The following is a 19,293-nucleotide window of genomic DNA, read 5'->3' on the forward strand; positions in this document are numbered from 1 at the left end:
TGGTTGATTTACTGTTGGTAGAAAGAACTCATTAGCTGTCAGGCCAGTTGTTGAAAAGACCATAATGCCAATGCACAAAGTTGACATAATGAAAATAAAGGAAAGAATCTGGGCCAAATTCAGAAGCAATCTGTAAGGTAATGTAATTTATACCCACTTATGCTCACTCAGATTCCCTTAGAACTTATTCTACCCAATCTATTGATGCATGAGGGACTCTAAATTGATGTAATTTATATGCCAAAGAGTCAGAAACATTATGAGGCCCCAAAGTCGTGGGCACTTAAAGTCATGCTTTCCTACATATTGTTCTCTTCATTAATCTGTCCTGAATCCTCCTTCCTTTTACCATTTCAACCTGTGATTTATGCCATTGAGAATCTGAGATGCAATGGGCCAAGTGAAAGGCCGGGTGTAGGTAAGTGAGCATGACTCTAAGGAAATCTAAGTTGACGTAACACAGAAGCTAGGGAAGCCAGGTGTCTCTCACATGCACATCTACTCTCCCCATCACTTAGATTCAGTCTGAGATTTGGCTCTGCACATCCTCCATTAGCACTAGCAATTGAATTTGTTACTCAAACAATACAAGCAGCCGCAGCTCACAGACCTTCATTTTAGGGCCAGGAGGAACATTATTATGATCTAGTTTGACCTTCTGCATAACAGAAGCCATCAAATATCACCCAGTAACCCCTGGACTGAACACCGCAAGTTGAGGATGAATGAGAAATACACCCAATGTTGATTTAAAGACTTCAAGTGATAGGGGAATCTGCTGCACCCCTCAGCAATCTGTTCCAGTGGTAAATTACCATTACCTTTCAAAACATGCAGCGTGTCATCTCTTGAATTTTACTGGCTTCAACTTTCAGACATTTGTTCTTTCTTTGTTCTACTAGGCTGGATAAGTTTCTTTCTGTATTTCTTATAAAGAGTATATCAGATTGCCTCTCAGCCAGTTCACTGTCTCACAGTTTCTAGATCTGAAATCATGAGAATACAAACATTGTAATCAAAATAGTTTTAGAATGAGTTAAGCTTGCACTGAAAAATATTTATATATGCTATCCTGATAAAAGCCTTTTAATTTGGAAGAGGAAACAGGACAGCTGGAATCTGGTGACCACAGCTTCCTTCTTCAGTTTCTGAACACTCAGGGATACTATCAGTTGAAGTGTTTACTTTAGTCTCTCTGCTAGGCTATCTGAACATACTGGAAGGAAAGGAAAGAGAGACAGGGTTGCAAGCGACTTGATTGTTAAGCCACTGCTCTTAAGTACGTTCCAAAGGTCTCTGAGAGCTATTCTGCTATTCCACTCTAAATGAACACTCCATCACACACAAAAACATTGCCTGTATCGCAAAAATTCAGATTTTGTCACCATCTGCTAATATACAGAGGTATGTGGTCAACAGTAACTCTGGTGGCAATGATATACAGTCATATTTTCTGATTTCCTGTTGAACTACAAAATACTGTATAATAAAAAATCCTCACACCTCAAGGGAAATATCATTTCAAATTCCATTACAACTTGAGGAGTTGCAGGAACACGTGAGAAACACGCAAAGGGATGCTCTGGAGCAGTGTTCTGGTCTTCTACCAACCACTAAATGGGATTATCCAGAATGGGATGTTTTCATGTGGTTTGCGTTCTTGTTTAAGCCCTACAAGAAGATTCCTCAGACAATACAATATGCCACTGTTGATTTCAGAGTTCAGCGTGCTAACCCATTCTGCACAGGAGCACTTGATGCTGCCTGTCCCAGCCAGAGAGATGTTAAGGGTTTACACTTTGTTTGAATGAAAGGGCTGAAGCATAGACTAGCTCATTTTGCTTTTGGTCAGAAATCAAACTCCTGGATAGAAACTAGTTGGCTCTCAGCAAAGTTAATGTTTCTCTATTATCTGTGAGGATTAGCTGCTGTTCATTTGGGACGTCTGTTCCCCAAGAAAGGCACAGCCTTCTCACAGGAGCATCAAACAGAGCCATGAGGAAGCACATCACTGCGGCAAACCACGAAGAGCAGCCAGCATCAAACACTGGTTCAGTGCTTCCTATCAGTTAATGCCTTTCATCCCGTAGCCTCTTTCACCTCCAGACTTGGCCTCTGTCTGCATTTACACCTTCCCAGAATAAAATCCTTGCTTCCCCCACCCACTTGGTAACCATCATTCAGCTAGTTTGTCTATGACTCATGCACTTCAAAACCCTGCTGACTCACAGTCCTCAAAAAAGAAACTTGTTCAGAGAACGTACTGAGATGTGGGTACGACGTCCATGCCAGAAAGGGATTCATCCAAGTTGACCCGGTCTCTTTACTAGTGAAAGGCAAGAAAGATGCACTTCGTTTGTGAATCTTCATCATTTTAAAACCTAATTAGCTCACCGTTATTTATAACCAAAGTATACTTCAATGGCCTGATTTCCAAAAATATTATGCACCCAGTAGCTCCCACCAAACCTAATGAGCACTCAATAGTGAAAAATAAGATAAGGCTACACACTTAGCTTTTGAAACAAAAATACACAGGCTGACTTCTGGAACCCACTGGTAAAAAACATGACTTACGCATGTGATAATACATGTTTACACCTTTGAAGAGTATGTGAAGTTAAAACAACAGCTGCAGGGAAAAAAAAGGGTATTGTAAAAACTAATAGTTACTGACATTTCAGACAGAGCTGTCCCTCCCAAGTTGACTGTGCTCCTTCATATCCATAAATTCTGTTCAGAAGGAAGTGTCTTTATGGGGAGGGGCAACAGGTCCTTCTTGAAGGATAAAAATGAAAGAACCAGACAAATCTGCCTTTTTTTTTGTTTTTTTCCTCCTCACTATAAAATTATTGGCACACTGGATGAGGTACCTGGATAGGTAGCAGAACCTCTTTAACCAGAGGGTGAGGGCTTCAGCAGCTTCCTCAGCTACGCTTCTCACCACAAGGTAGGAATTCCTTGTGTCTCATTGTAACACAAGCCACCGAGAAATGCCTGGTAGAGATACCGTAAATCCACTTGATTTCACCTCTGAGGAAGGGAGGATGGTCTGGATGACTTCTTGAGGTCTCTTCTAACACTGTATCCCTTCTAACAAAATACCATCAAGTCCATCCAGGAAATAAAAAGAAGTTTTTCACTGCAAGATTATCCTCCCTGCTCTCCCCATTTCTCCTGAACTCTACCAGAATTCCTCCTTCTCCACAAACTGCTCACTAAATGCACAGCCTAGTTCAAACCCATGACTTAATTTTGAGTGGTTTACCTACAACTCTCTCTAGCTACCACCAACACCATTTCTCAGTCAAAAGTTACCAGAGACATCTATCTTTGCTAGGACACTATTGGAGGCACTCATAAACGTTGGCAGCAGGACAGGTCTACAAGTTTGCTCCAATATCTGGAGCTCACAATCAGATGAGATTAAAATGAAAAGCAACAACAAAGAAATGACAACAGTCATCTTCTGAATTAACCACAGGACTCATTGCTACAACTTGAGTTTCTTCAAAAATTTCTTACCATTCACATCCAAGGAAGACACCCATGCATATAAACTAAGTATAAACTAATCAAGGTATTTCTCTGACAGACTGGAAAGACAGACAGAGAAAACAATGATATTATCTTTATTTCTCTCTGAAATTATTTGGGGAGAACCAAGTACCTTGTTTAAACAGACTACATAGCTGGATAGATAGATTAGCTACACAAGACTAACACTGAAATGGTTTGGAACTGAATATCCAAACCAGTTAGTAAATCCTCTCACTGTAGTCTTGCTAGTTTTAAGTATTTATTCCTATCTACTAATTTAAACATTTACTTGGATCATTTTAAAAGATAAAAGACTGCATCTAACAGTTCTCATGAGGTGATACAGAGCTGGTATGCATCACCTGTGAAAACATAAATATTATTTAAATGTTTTTCAAACAATCTAGATAACACTGAACAAAAAAGAAAACCTCTGTAACATTAGATATTTGATAACTTGTCCCTTATCTGCTTGATGTGACATTTAAGAAAACACATTTTTAAAAGTTAGTAATGTATTCTGACTTCAACACTGGCGTTTCTTGTACCCCAGAACCTCAGTAAAATCACAAAGAGAAGAAGGAAAAATGAAAAACACTTAATAACATCTCCCAAAGCAGTAATTTTAAAATATTTTGCTATTATAATGTAAAATTAATTAAGACTAGTATTTTATCTGAAAAATCCCACCCAACATAGTTTTTCACCCACTAAAGAAAGATATGCCAAAGATTGCAGAGTTCACTGGGGACTTCAAAGTTGCTATCAATCTCTATATAGAAAGCATTCAGATACTGCAGTGATGGGCAGCAGTATAAAACCCTAAGAGAGAGAGAAAAATAGATAAAATGCCCTCAGGAACAAGTTTCTATCCAGGAAAACTTACTAAACCAAGGCTTAAATTGAAACAGTATTATTTTTCTATGTAGTGGCAGTTTTTCATCACTTAACTCTCTATTGTTTGTAATACACTCACAAAATGCAATTTCTTTCCTAAAGGCCAAACTCTGCCAGTCATCTTCCCACTGAATAATTCCTCATCATGTATGCAGTGCTGTGGTTTCAGCAGAGCTGCTAACGAGGTGACGTTCAGCTGTGAGCACACCCAGACCACAGGATGGGGCCCAAAGGGAGAGCACCTCACAAGTTATCAGTCTCCCAACACAAGCACTCCATCTGTCCCAATAAATCACTTCTACCAACAACAATGGCAAGAAAATAAATACAACTAAACATATCAGGCACGGGGTTTTTTCTCTAGATGTCTGCTTTGGATATTCCCACTGTTAATGCTGAGTAAGCAACAGATACAGCAGCACTTAGCAGCAATGTGAAACACAAACTCGGAATTTCAAAATACATGTCTAATTAAAAAAAGTCAATGATCATCAGCTGAGTGTTAACCTCAAAACCTCAGTCTATAAACTCAAGAAATACTCAGGACTGCAACCTACACCTAAACCTAGGGAGCCCTGAGGAGGCTGGCTATTACATCCCAAGCTTTTTAGAAGACTGCATTCTGCTTTTTTTGTGTGACTTTTGAGCCTTTTAGGTATATCTGCGTTAGACATTCAAGCTTCTTCCTGCAATCTAGAGGGAGATATAAACTGGTACATATACAAACACACACACTGAAAATTTAGATCCTTTTGAACTGAAGTACCTTTAGGAATAATAAATGCCTGCCACTTAATATAATTACAAGAGCTGGTAACAGACCAAAGCAGTGAGTATTTTTTCAAAATGCATGTCTTATAAAAATAAACTCCATATAGCTGCTAGAGAAGCTTCTGTCACATTTTTCCTCATCTAAGTAAATAACCATTTCCTGACAGCCCTTGCATCCCAAACACTACAAGATTTTTAAAAATTAAAAAGGGAAGAAATTATGTCCATCCTCATTATCCAATCTAAGTTGCCAAAGGCAAATGGACAATAAAAGTTATTTAAATCACTAACAGTATGCTGCTAACAATATGAAGTGATACCTGTTTAGAGATACAGAGGTATTTGCTATTGGAAATACTTTCTACCACTGCTGTAGAAGAGTTCTTCCCTTGGTCTCCCAACCGTCTTTTATTCCCCTAAGAAAAATACAGTAAAAGTGAGAGAAGATTTCCCTGTCAGCTTGTAACTGCTATTTAAAAAAAAAAGGTAACATTTAAGCCCTAAGGAGCTCCTGGTCTTCAAAAGTGCAAAGTACATACGGTTCTAGTTGAAGTTAATAGGAGCTGCAGGTGACCAGCACTTCTGACTCTGAGGCCCCAAGCTACTGTACAAAACACTGTCCCTTTGAAATTTCAGCCTAACATTTATCAGCAGCCAACTTGCTGAAGTGCAAGACATATGCATCCCTTTCCCCCACAGTATTTACTTTTTAAAAGCACTGAACAGTTGTGGGAAACACGGCTCTCCTGCAATGTGACAGTCCTAGCAAAATGGGAAGCAAGTATGAAAAAATACCAACTTTAATCCTCACTGAGCGCGAGCCCCCAGCCATTGCACACCATGGTATTTCTAAAGCACTCATCTGCTGGGAATAGACTTGCTGTCTCACACTGACCTTGGCTGCTTTGCTCTTTTGTCCAGTTCCATTTCATTCCCCATGAAGCCAGCCAGCAACAGCAGCTAAGACTTTATTTTTGAAATGCCAGTGTACCGACACAGGCACCTCCAGAGAACCACACCACAGCTTCCTTTGCTTTGCTGCCAACAACCAAAATCTGCCAGACAGCAACGCATGGGGCAATGGCCACCAAACAGCAAAGATGAAGAAATCAAAGCCCGGAAAAGCCCAGGGAAGCATAAAGGTAGTTGTGAACTGAATACATGCAACTGCAACCCTAAATATTAGGGAAGAAAATGAAAAAAATTAGCAATGCCTGAACTGGGAAGGTAGAGCGACTCATTCCCAAGGTGATGGAGTAGCACACAGTATAGGGGTAAACAATAGACACTAGTTACCACCTACCATCCAGGTACTGGCACTGCTCTGCAATGCAACCTCCCACCAGCCACTCCACTTCTCTCCGGTTCTGTTCCTACCCACCTTTGTGAGCCTGCCTTATTTACATTGCTCATAAACTCTTGCAGGAAGGGACTATCTCTTACCCTGGTTTTGTATGCAGCTCAGCACAACAGAACTGCACAGTCAGAGGCAGTCTGCAAACAGTAAAACAACATCCAAACCGCCCCCCCCCCCCCCCCCCCAAAAAAAAAGAGGGGAAGAATATGACTGGCTTAGGAAACACAATTGCAATATCTATATAAAAAAAAAAAAAAAGTTGTGGTCAAATGCCAGAACAAGCACCATGACATACACAAAAGCATTAGGTAAAAGCAAAATGAGAACCAGAAGAGCTCTTAAAAGGATGAGAAAAAAATAAAACAAGGGGAAAAAAATCTAAAACTGGGAGAAAAGAGGTTGATATGCTAAATCACAAAAGATGGACAAATCATAGAATAAAAATAAGGCTTCTGGCTTTCCTTCCATTCATTTCGTGCTAATGGTGCCCACACCTCATGCCTCAGCCTTTTCAAGGTCTGTCCTTGTCACCTAAGCCTCAGATCACCTCTTTGCCACTAGGGCTGGTTAAAAAGTAGGCATGAACTTACCTGACAATCCCTCCTAAGAGCAAATGAGAATGTGGGAAAGAGGAAGAAGGAAATAAAATTCACATATCTACCCCAGAATAGCTGACTAGCACAAAAATGAAGTCACCCACTGATGGTTAAGAAATAATAAACAACTAATAATTTACTCCCTTGCTAAAAGACCAGGAGGGATGAAGCATAAATGAAGTCTACTTCATCAGCTGTTATAGTAGCGTGGCAGTCATACCTCATTCCTCAACACACATTGTAAAATTCACAATCTACATCTTTGTGGCCATTGGCACAGTTCCTTGTTCTGCTTTAAAAACACCAATAATCCACTCTTCTTTATAGTGTTTTCATATGTTTAAAACAAAACTCTTGGGACACAAGAAGTTATCAGCATCAGGGATATCACCCATTTCTCTCCCATCCACAGTGTACCTTTGAGTCCAGCAAGCCATAATTTTTAAAAACTCAACTACTTCAATACAACAGTAAGGCAAGCACATATGATAGTGTTACAAGCCAAGATGAGAGGAATAAAAAAAAAAAGTAATGACAACAAAAATATCTAAAATAAGTCCTGGCAAGGCACACAACATCAGGCATGAGAAAACCAAAGCCAGTTGGCTCTGATGAATCTGTATCTATCAACTACTATTTAGCTAACACCTACCCATAAATAACTTCTTTGCTATTCCCTTGCTGATTAACAGGGTGCTGTAGATTGGAAAAAATTATCCTGAAGGACTCGAACATAGACCAGTCCTTACAGGATGCTGATCAAATTGTGACAATCATTTCAAAAACCCTTCCCATTGGTGCCTGACAGGAGGCTCCGCAAGAGCCAGCGAGGCTGGGGGCTGTGCATGGGCACTGTTTGAAAGAGTTTTTCCCTCTGTTATTTCGAAGCATCCTTTGCATACTTATCCAGGTGTCCACTAAGTTTTTAATGTCTTCTGAAAAAATTTGGGCCAAGCACTGTTTGAATCTCTACAACAGTGCAACCTGGGCCCTGATCTGCCCCTCATCACTGGTCACACACCACAAATGTCCTTTTCACCTGGGTGCCTTAGTAGGACTGCAAACGACTTCCCCAACACTGAAACAACAGGGAATTCCTCTCCTCCAGAAAGCGCATCCTGTTACCCTGCTCCATTTCTCCTCTTCCCCAACAGAAAGGCTCAAGGGCTAGAAGGTGTAACACTGAACCAGCTAGGCTGGTTCAGGAGCTCACTTCAGATAAGTGATTTTTCAAACTGCTCTGTAATTCTGGATGCCCCACCTGGGAGTCGTATTGGGTCTGGCTTCAAATGTTTTTGAGACCTCCATCCGTTGGAGTTGTGAGTACTCAGCACTTCTGGATAACCAGAGATTAACATGCCACCTTCTGCAAATGTTTTTCCTTTATTTTCCCAGCTTTGCCTCCACTCTTACATCACTCACGCACTGCATTTGCTCATAAAGCAGCAACAACATTCCCCACCTCCCTGTTCTGCCCAAAAAGAGAAGGTGTGGATGCTACACAAGTCTATCCCCAAACTCTCGATAATCTGGTATAAGGCTTCTGGAGGCTGAGGCCATTATTTGCATGCAGCCATTACATGAGCAAATAAGGTGTTTAAGGCACCTCTCAGAATGGCCTCTGAAGATTAGTTAATGTTTATACAGCCCACTGAAAATTGAAATGACTGCTACATGCTAACTATTACCATCACCAGGGATCTATTTAAGTAAAAGCAGGGCAGAAAGTGAAAGAAACAAAACTTATTTCTTCTGTCCAGCACAATTATTGCCAGACTTATGCATGCTAAAAACACCCAATAACCCATCTAACACAGTAAATTAATGTTTATGCTATTAAGTTTAGACAATCTTATGCTGAAAGGTTTTCAAACTACAGGAAATTGCACGTTGCGCGGGGACAACTGTATACAATTACAGTGATTTTGTAAAATGGCAGAGATATAAAGCAGAAACTGAGTGGCCGGCAAGGCTTCTAAATCACACAGATAACAAGTATGTCCTGGCGGGCCAGTAGTCTACAGCTTTCTCACGGCTGTTTCTAGAGATGGGAATTATAGCCGTAATCTCAAAATTCAAGATGACTCAGTGCGTTGCACACCTGTACCTGCAAGGCAACAACAGACAGGTGGAATCAGCATGCACCACTACTGCCATCCCGGAGTCACCGTACATCAGCCAGATTTATTATTATCCCATCTTGCACCACCAGCCAGTAGCCATAGTAAAAGTGCCACCAAAAGGGCACTGTTACTGGGAATATTTGGATCTACCCTTGTGTTTCTTTAGGACGTAAAAGCTCCAAAGAGATACAAAGAGCACAAACACAAAATCCGCAAGCGTGATGCTCTCCCAGGCAGAAAGCTCCCAGATGCTTTGCTAAAGGCCACAGCAATATGTCTGCTGTATGCTTGTTTTCATGAAGGATTGTTTAACAGTACTTAGTGCAGCTCTACCTTGACACAGTAAACATCACCTTAATACAGCCTAGGTAAAGTATTCAGCTTACCAAGTCCTCCTGCACGCTCTGTCAAACATCTGAAGGACTGCAGTGCCTCTGACTTTTTTCTGATGCCTTTCAGGTATAGAGCGGTATTAAAGCTAGTTTTCGTGAATGCAAAACCGGGCAGGGAATTGTATAAGAGCTATTGGTCCTATTCTTTACCTTATTCATTGTACCATTCATAGCTCTTTTCATCACTAAACAATTTCAGAAGTGTCATTTGCACATGAAACGAGTATATATTACACTGTTCAGTTACATATGGTAGATTATCAGTTTGTGTGTATCAGCTAAGCAGAACATTGACAGCTGTGTAGACACATCTCAGCCGATACTAAAAGAAGTCTTGTCGGCAGTTTTGATCTTAAAGTAAATACACTGAAAAACTTAGCTCTAATTAGGCTGAAAGGCAGATACGATTTTCTGGAATGAACACTAAATGAATGCTGCCGATAACACCATCTTTGCAAAATATCTTGTTTGGTTTGTCTTAAAAAGATAACATTTTCAAGATAAAACATTCTGACTTACAAGTGATATGTCCCTGCTGTTTGCGTGTTCACAAAAATCTGAATTTTATATTTTAAGCTGTGTGTTATGCTTCATTAATGTGAAATCACCATCCTGCATCACAGACATATTAGCTGAGCTCCAAGTGACCTAATTCATTTTTAATATTTCATAGTTTGTTAAAAGCTGAAACAAGAGATCACTAACGCAGCTCTGACACCCCCTGTCACGAATCAAAAGATGTAGGGAAAAGGTCATGTACTTACTAACTGGCACCAAACCAAATTCATCACTATAAAATGAGAGACCAGAAATGAAGACTGCATTTCCCATTATGCTTCTCTCTTCACAAGAGCATCCGTCAACTTGCACAATACCAACAAGCAGAATTTATTTATATGCATGTCCCCCAATAAAAGGTCAGAGAGATGTGATGAAGAGAAGAAATGAGGATTGCAGCCTTTGTCTAAGCAAGAAGTAGTTCCTTCCCTTTAAAGCAAACTCAGCAGCAACAGCCTTTGAAGACCAAAAGGAGAAACAATTCCCAACCACATAAAGAAACTAACAAGTCCCTTATATGGCTAAGAATTGCAATGCCATTTTTTTTTTCCACAGCTGGAAAAATTAGAACAAGAGGGGAAAAATAGAGCAGACTTTAAACAGGCAGTTCTCAGAGCACCAGGGAATTCACACAGGCACATCATTCCAGCTTTAAGAACTGCCAAATACTTTCTTCTTTAAAGGGAAGGAGGACATTACACCAGGTGAGTCCCTGAAATCTAGATTTTAACTCTCCTGCTGTAACTATGGATACCTAGCTTTAAAAACCTTTTGTGATATAGCGGTACACCAGGCTCCCTTATCTCCTCCTCCGGCGAAACGCCTCCATCTGAAGTCCCCTAATCTCCCTTCATCTCGCAGGTCACCAATGCACCACCTCCAGGTTTTACCAGCTCTGGCACCATGCGTCCAAAACAGCCCTCTGCCCCGTCTACCGCATCTTCAGTCTGCCTCTCGCCCTCCGGTAACCCTGGGGCAGGGGTTGCCAGCTTCTCACCCAGGAAGGCAACTAGACTGCACCGCATGTCGCGTCAAATAACCAGAGAGTTCTCACGGGCAAGTCAGACGGGACTCGATGGCTGATCCCGCCGGTGCGAGGCCGCGTGCGGAAAGGTCAGGCTCCCGCCCAGCGTCGATACTGAACTTTGAATGGCTCAGCCCGGCTGGTCTCTAAATATAGCTGGGCTGGGCAGAGGAAGGGCTGTGAAAGGGGGTGGGGAAGGGAGCGGGACAGAAGCCTAACGAGCGATCAGTTAAATGAAACAACATCACGTTGGTCTACCTGTAAGACTCTCCCGCTTTTCTCTGCCACGCTCTGCAGTGGAGTATTTAAGTGCAGCTTCAGGATTTAGTCTATTAATGCAAACTCACAGAGTAAGAACAAACTGCTGCTTGATTTATACATGGGGAGGGGGGATACAAATCTGTTCAACAACTTCTCTTCTTGAATAAATTTGAATCACACAGCAGTGACGTCACTTCCACTATGTGACAGCCCATAAATCATCATCAACCACATGGTACCAGCCATAAAACATGTGTCATGGAGACACCACCGAGGAACAAAATATCAGAGCACTTTACATCGTAAACATGCAATCTTATGCGTCTTCCAGCTTTGACCATGATCTATATAAGTCAGGTGGTTTATTTCATTCATTTGCATCTGAATGAAGTCAACACAATTCACTGAGGAACCCTTATAGAAAATCTGTCCTAACAGTTTCATCTGCATAAATTTACCACAAATGAAACACTTAAAAATGTAAATATTTACTTTTTTAATAAACTACCACATTTCATACTGAAGTTGACTTTATGACAAATAAGCAGAGAGGGAATTTATTCCCACCATGGTTGCAAGCAAGCAAGCACAGAAACAAACAAGGAAGACAAGAAGAAAGAAAGTCCTTGCATCCAAAAGTAGGAAAAATCATCTTTTTCTCTTATTTGACAGTGTCAGGCCTGAAAAGTCTTTCAGTTAATAAAAAATTCTAGAAGAGATTAGACTTTGCTGTAAACCAACAAAATCAAAAAGACAGTGTGGCTGAGGAATTCAACAGGAGCCTCTAATCTACAACTACAGATAGGACAAGTAACCTTTGCTTCAGTTCTCCATTTAGAAACACTGTATCCTCAAAAAAAGACCTACACAGAAAACTGACTTGTTTCAAATTTCAAAGAGGCTACACAGTATTTCTATCTTAACAATTACATAAATAAAAGCAAAACAGGCTCACCACTCTACCCTTTACTTCTTGTGGATTAACCATGCTTACTCTCCCACAGAAATTGCTAATCTTCATTATAGGCACAGGGCTCCATGGAAAACATCTCCTATGGCAATTAGAGTTCCACTACATATAAATCATATCTCAATTGTGGCAGAGAGAAACAGACAGAAAGACAGAACAGTTTGGGGGGGTGGAGGGGTCATTCCCTAAAATTATAAATCAGAATAAATAATGTTGAATAGAAATTATAGCCACAGAAAACCCAAAATGTTGTTAAATATCATATGAGGTATGTCCTCACCCACTTGTACTATGTAGAATCATTTTGATAGACAGTTCTTGTTTCTTTTGTAATTTTTTTTTTTTTTTTAAACCTGCATATTGTTCAGCTGTCCTGGTTTTGCCATGGGGAACAGCATGTGCTTTGTGGGCCTGATTCTGCCTTCCTGAAGACAAGTGAATCTCTTTCATTGATTTTTCAAAGGAAGCAGCACAGATCCCTCTCACTATAACTTCTATTCAATAATATTACTGTTAATCAGCTACTTAAAATATTGGTATGTCATTCTGCATCAGCAGACACCATTCTCAGGCTGATACTTTGCACATTTAAAGTAGCTCTCTGTGTAAAAGTGTTTACTTCTAAACTTCCCTCCATCACTCAATCTTGCCCGTACAAGTGGGAAAGCAATTGCGAAACGATCACTACACAAACACTCACAATATAGGCTGTGACAATATCTGAGTAAATCCCTGTTCTCTGTCTCCCTTCTCTGCCCATCTGCAGTCTTTGGTATGGAACAACTATATCATAAAAGCTCTTATTCACACATGCTTTTGATATTACACTATTTAATCACATACAGCTGTAGCTGATGAGACTGTTACAAAACACAATTTTAATGTAGCACTGGAAGCAAGTTCTGGAGACACATTAACCATTTTCCTCTACATAAAATTTCTAACATTAAAAGGCTTTTCTTCAAGAAAAACAAAACAGGAAAAAAAAATAAAAACAGCCCACTCATTTTTTAAAATCTGCTTCTCTTCCTGGACACTCCAGAATGGGGTTGTTTGCAAGTGAACTCAAAGTCCCTGCCTGGAGTGTAGATAGTGACAAACCCACTTCCCCCACACCAAACAAAAATAATAATTAAAAAACCCTGCCTGCAATTATATGCAAAGGGAACACTATCCAGGCTACTTACAGCAAGACCTGAAATGAACTCAGGCATCCTACTTGGAAGGCATCTTTTCTTATCTGGTTTTTAACTCATGGAAATTTAAGAACTGACAGTCTGATGATTTTTTCCAAGAGACTTGAATTAAAGTGCAAATATACCATCATGCTTACTCTGAAAGGCCCCCATGCATTAAGAACCAAACCAGTCCAGTTCTGAAGCATTGTACTTTATTTTAAAGGGGCACCTAGTATAAGGCATTCTAAATTATAACTATTAACACACTGCATTTGCCACAGAAAGATCTATGTTGCCTAATCTGGCAAATGCTTGTAACTTCCATCTTTTGTTATGGACGTAAAATATCTGCTTGTAAAATAAATCTCCATAAGACACAGTAATACACAAATGTTCGGGAAAAAAAGAATTTTAACTTTCCCACAGTTTTGGTGTTTGGGTTTTTTGTTTGTTTGTTTGTTTGGGGGGGGCTTTTTTTTTTTTTTTTTTTTTTTTTTTTTTTTTTTTTTTTTTGTAATTTAAACAGACTTTGAGACATTGAGGCAACACATGAAAGGAAGATCAACCAAGAGATTCAACATCATTTTAATATATATCCTGGTGTCCCTTACAGCAACAAAAGTATTTTTTCTCCACGCATGTAAGGATAGATGGCAAACAGTAATGGAAAACAAACGAGTTCATATATTTCTGCATTTTTCAGAGGAACATAACTTTTATCTTCCTTATTGTTTAAAGCAACTGGCAAAATACTAGAGTTCGATATTAATATTACTGTCAAAATTACAGCCAGGCTTAAATATTTTTAAATGGCATTTAAACAAACTCATATTTCTTTTGGGCAGCTCTCGGAAGCATTTAAAACATGCTGCGACATACTGAATCAAACAGGGGCTAAGTGCGAACGAACTTCATTCCTAGAAATGCATTTCTCTATTTGCAAGTGTTTGCCTTTACTTTGGCACAATCACATGGGCTCCAGCTAGACTTTTGAGCTCTGGCAGCAATCCAAGCTGCAGATGGTTGGAAATGCAGCCTGAAATCAGTGTGTGGTTGATGAATTACTCCTTACACCTGACCCCTGCTTCACACCAGGCACCAAACACAATCTGAACACTACCAGCCAGAGAAGCCCTGTCAGGCATCTCTGTATCTGGAACGCTTTCTTCAAGGCCTTCTGTATGGCCAGATGGCCAAAAGTGGGGAATGCGGTAAACTCGCTAAACAGAAACGTGAGTGACAAAACAGCACAGGATTGGTAGGTACAAGGTGAAGAGAGGCAAGAGCTTTGCGCCAATTCCAAAAATACGCTTTCTAAAATGAGCAAGGAGGGAGGCATGCTCGTGGCACGGAACTAAAAGAGGTCCCCAATTCCTTTGTGCCCTAAAAATGGCAAAAGGAAACATAACAAAACACATACACACGCCCAGACATGTACCTGTAAAATTACTTTATCAAGCTTAAACTTTTCTGAGTACACCTGTTTGAATTTCCCAATTGTTTTTTCCTCAGCTGGGGCACGTATCTGTCACTTCACGGACATGCTCACTAAGCCACTCTTGCCCGTGGGCCAGTCTGCACAATTTTCACATCCACAGAGACAGGATTTTATTTACATAGGTGTTGGGAAATCACACTTCTTCCTTTTGCATGTGTTCATATGTGCATCAGGCAACCAGAGATGAAGAGGTATCGTGACTACAGTAAACACCACCTCTCTGTTTGAGGTATTTCAGCCTTCTAACTGGGTAGGAGGGTCAACACCATGAGACTTAAACTACCAAACCCGAACCATGACTAATAGGTAGGAAATATCTGGAGAATGCATGAAAGCAAACCGCACGGAAATAGCTGCTAAACTGGCGTATTTTTACCCCAAATGCAGGTACAGTGATCGTAAACCAAACAATTCCTGTCAGCAGGTAACTGTGGCACCTCCTCCTTTCTAGCCAAGTAATTCAGCTTTTTTCAGCAAAGCGTTTGGAGAGAAAGCTTACCCCAGCGCTAGGTCTACCCCAGCTGCAGAGGACAAAGATAAAACACAGCATCTACTAAATTAAAGACACTTCCAAATATATTCAAATAGTTCAGTTAATATTTTTTTCTCCCTTTTTCATATCATTACGTGATATTTCATGGTGCCTAGTTTTGTTTTCCTCTGTGCAAAACAGCAAAGAGAAAAGAATTTGCTTTGGCAAGCAAGAAACTAAAGAAAGAAATTCAGACCACGATGCAAGATTTGGCATTGTTATCATTTCATATGTGACAATTTGCAACATACTCCTGTAAACCAGTTGTTTGAGTAGTTATGCCATCAGCAAGGATGCAACTAAGGAAATCTCACTTAACGTCTCAAAATAAAATAAAAAGCTCCTATAGATTCTCATCAGATATGCATGAGCTGAACCACCTCCATGCAATATTCTTTGCAGCAACAAGAGAAGACTATACTTCAATTACAACAGTAACCAAAAAAGTTTACTCTGAAATAAACTCCTAGGACAACTGGACTCTGCTCTCAGGATCTGCCCGAAGAAGTTCCAACACTGTACTTTCAAACTGCAGTTGTCAGCGTCATGCCAAAACAAGAAAAATAAGGTTACGTCTTTCCTCAGGCTCGGTGCTTGTCCTTAAGAGACATACTAAATTCCTTGCAACTGTCTCTTAAAAATTTACTTTCCCCCCACACACACCCCTTCTCATTTTTGGATGACAACGCATTTGTCTAAACCTGCAATTAAAGTTTTAGCTTCGGTGGTGGCATCTGATAATGAAGGAGCACAAGTAAATTGAATAATAAGAGTGCATGCTTCATGTTCCACAAAAGGCCACGAAACACTAAAAACTTAAAGCAACCAGACAAACATATGGAATCCATTTTTTCTATTTATAATCCCATTACCCATATAGCTATTCATTTACACCATTTCTGCACAACAACACGCTAGCTATGTTAGAAGACACAAACACGGACTGTAGACTGACTGAGATCCTGCGCAGCTCCATGCTCCCCCGTGAGAAAGGCGTGATGTACAGTAACGTGGTACTTCTTTGAGAAGAACCGAGACAACTTCACCAAACAAGCGAAGCAAAACCAGTGCTTCGCCCAAATATGCTAGGGAACACAAATTTCCAAACTTTGCCCATTGAACACAATGCCACTCTGCATTTCACCAGCTGTACGCAAATGCCATAAGAAAAGCCAGAATTTCTTTCTTAATTACAAATGAATGCACCCCCCCTCAGCGTGCATGACTATGAGCATAAAAACACATTCTTTCTGCAGAGCTGAATCTTACCATGCTCAGTACAAAGAGTAGTTTTTGGAAAATAAAAAGCTGGAGTTCACAGGATGGCTGGAATCGTACAGGGGTTTATTAATATGTGTTGCTCCAATAGGCATGATAAAAGATACAGCTCTCCACCACAACGTTATTTGATTACCCGACTATTAGCTTTAGACATACAATGGATCTAACCGCTTTAAAATGTCCCAGAAGCTGATGGCTAGCTTTAAGGTAACAAAATCCAGATGCTGCCTGTCTGCGCTAAACTCTTAAGGTCTATAGAAGAGAAATACTTGTACGTGTATATATATAGGTGTGTGTATATGTGTTTATTATTTAGCTTTGATGTATGCACTTAACTGCGGAGCAAGGAAAACAAGAAAAATTAATGCCATATAAAATGTATCACCGATTTGAAATTTTACTTGTCCTTACAGTAATAATGCACGTGTGCAAAGACAGACACACATGACTTTTCACAGGGTTGATAATTTTATATACTGGCTATAAAAGTGCATTTAATTTATTTTTTAAAGCATCAGGTTAAAAAAAAGCCAAGGTACGGAAAAGCTATTGTCACTATTTTAAGCTCAAATACAAGGTTAATTTCCTCAAAAAGCTTATTTTACAAAGTTGAGAAAAATGAGAAAAAAAGGAAAAAAAAAAGACTGGCAAAATGTAAGCTACGTGAGTAAAAGGCATGGAATGTCCAATATTTCTCCTCCAATACTCGAGGCTATTGTTCTTTCAAAAAAACACCATCAATTGTTTCATGTCCTTGGCTTGCCAGGTTTTGAGGAATAGCATCAGTCTGCGTCCCCCAATCCCCCAAACAGTTAAAGCTATAGGCAATATTGCAGTCAAGCTAGTGATGGGCTGCTGCTGCAACAGCAACAATACACACTAAATGGTCACAGAGGTAAAATGCAATTTGGATTGACCTTGAAAGGAAGAAAAAAAAAAAAAACAAACAATAAAAATCACTCCCAAATACAAAATTAAAAAAGGCTAAATTTTATGCAAAAAAAAAAAAAATCCGTACAATACAGAGAAAGAAACAGCAGAGCGAAGAAGTGAGAGGTAACCCTGCCATGAATTATAAGGCTGTAATCACATTGAGTGGTTCTGGTGTCATCACAACTCCAACCAGCCTGAATCACAGTTTTGACAATTAGTTAATTTATATAATGCAGCAGTCAGGCTATAAACATTAACGGGAAAGTAATTTTATTAACAAGGAAATATAACTTATCCTTTCAGAACTGCAGCCAGATCAATGTGCTTCAAACCAAAAGTCTGGAGAAGTCAGCCTCCCCCGTGGCACTTCACCACACACAGATGCACACGTCAGATGTCCCATGTGTTAAATTTGCCACAGGAGCGCGATGCGTATATGTGTGTGCAGTGCCGTACGCACGTGTGTGCACTGTGCCTGTTTTTGCCCCCCCAAAGGATGTTTGCTTATTGACTGAAACTGTTAATCTGTGGCTGTGAGGTCAGACTTCAGAACAGTATTTTTTTTTACCCCCCCTTTTTTTTCCCCTCTTTTTTTTTTCCTTTCCTCTCCCTTTTTTTTTTTTTTTTTTTCCCAAATATAGTGTCCTAACAGGGTTTGCAAACTTTCGGTTTAGGGCCTTCTTTTGTTGCTGTCCCTTGGTCACACAGGAAATCTTTTCAGAGAGCAGACTATTACACAATGGCATTAGAAAAATAAAGCTTTAATTAACTAACTCATGGCCAGGTAGCATCGACTTCCCTCAGCCTCTGTAGGAGACACAGGCCTGCTCTCCAGCCTGCTGGCATTTTAAAAATTATTAAGAAGAAAGAAAAAGGACGAGTCCGCTCCAAAAGTAGCTACCCTCTATTTCCAGACCTTTTAAATGCAACAGAGTACAGCTGTATCATCCTCAGTATTTAATGAAATATTAAAAGCAGTGCAACGCACTGAAACAAACTCCACCAGATTTACGGTCGGTTAGCTCCGAGCTCCGCAGCATCTCCTCCTCAGCTGATTAAAAGTTTGAGCCGCCACAGCCAGCTTTTCTAACAGCAAAACGCTTTTAAGCTCCGAATAAACCGTAGAGATCGCCGGGAGAGCCACCAAAACAGCGCTGCGTGCCTGATGCTGTCCAGAGCAATCTTCATCCCGTGCCACCGCGAACGCACTACCTGCCCGCCGTTACGACAGCGTTAACCGCACCGGTCTCCCCAAACAATAAGAGGAATTAGCCGACGCCAGCAGCCCTCGGGAAAATAAATAAATAAACAAATCGATTAAAATAAAGACAGAAAGGCGGGGGGGGGGGGGGGGGGGGGGAACCCTCTCGCCGCTCCCCGCC

At 40.3% G+C, this 19,293-nt stretch overlaps 1 protein-coding gene across 1 annotated transcript in view; it reads right to left on the reverse strand.

Moving 5' to 3' along the window:
• RBMS3 (RNA binding motif, single stranded interacting protein 3) overlaps nucleotides 1–19,293 on the reverse strand; it is a 443,174-nt gene that overhangs the window by 423,621 nt on the left and 260 nt on the right. The gene's annotated exons all lie outside the window — the stretch shown is intronic.

Source organism: Haliaeetus leucocephalus, unplaced genomic scaffold (genome assembly GCF_000737465.1).
Source record: "Haliaeetus leucocephalus isolate CR32 unplaced genomic scaffold, Haliaeetus_leucocephalus-4.0 Scaffold973, whole genome shotgun sequence".
Lineage (NCBI taxonomy): Eukaryota > Metazoa > Chordata > Aves > Accipitriformes > Accipitridae > Haliaeetus > Haliaeetus leucocephalus.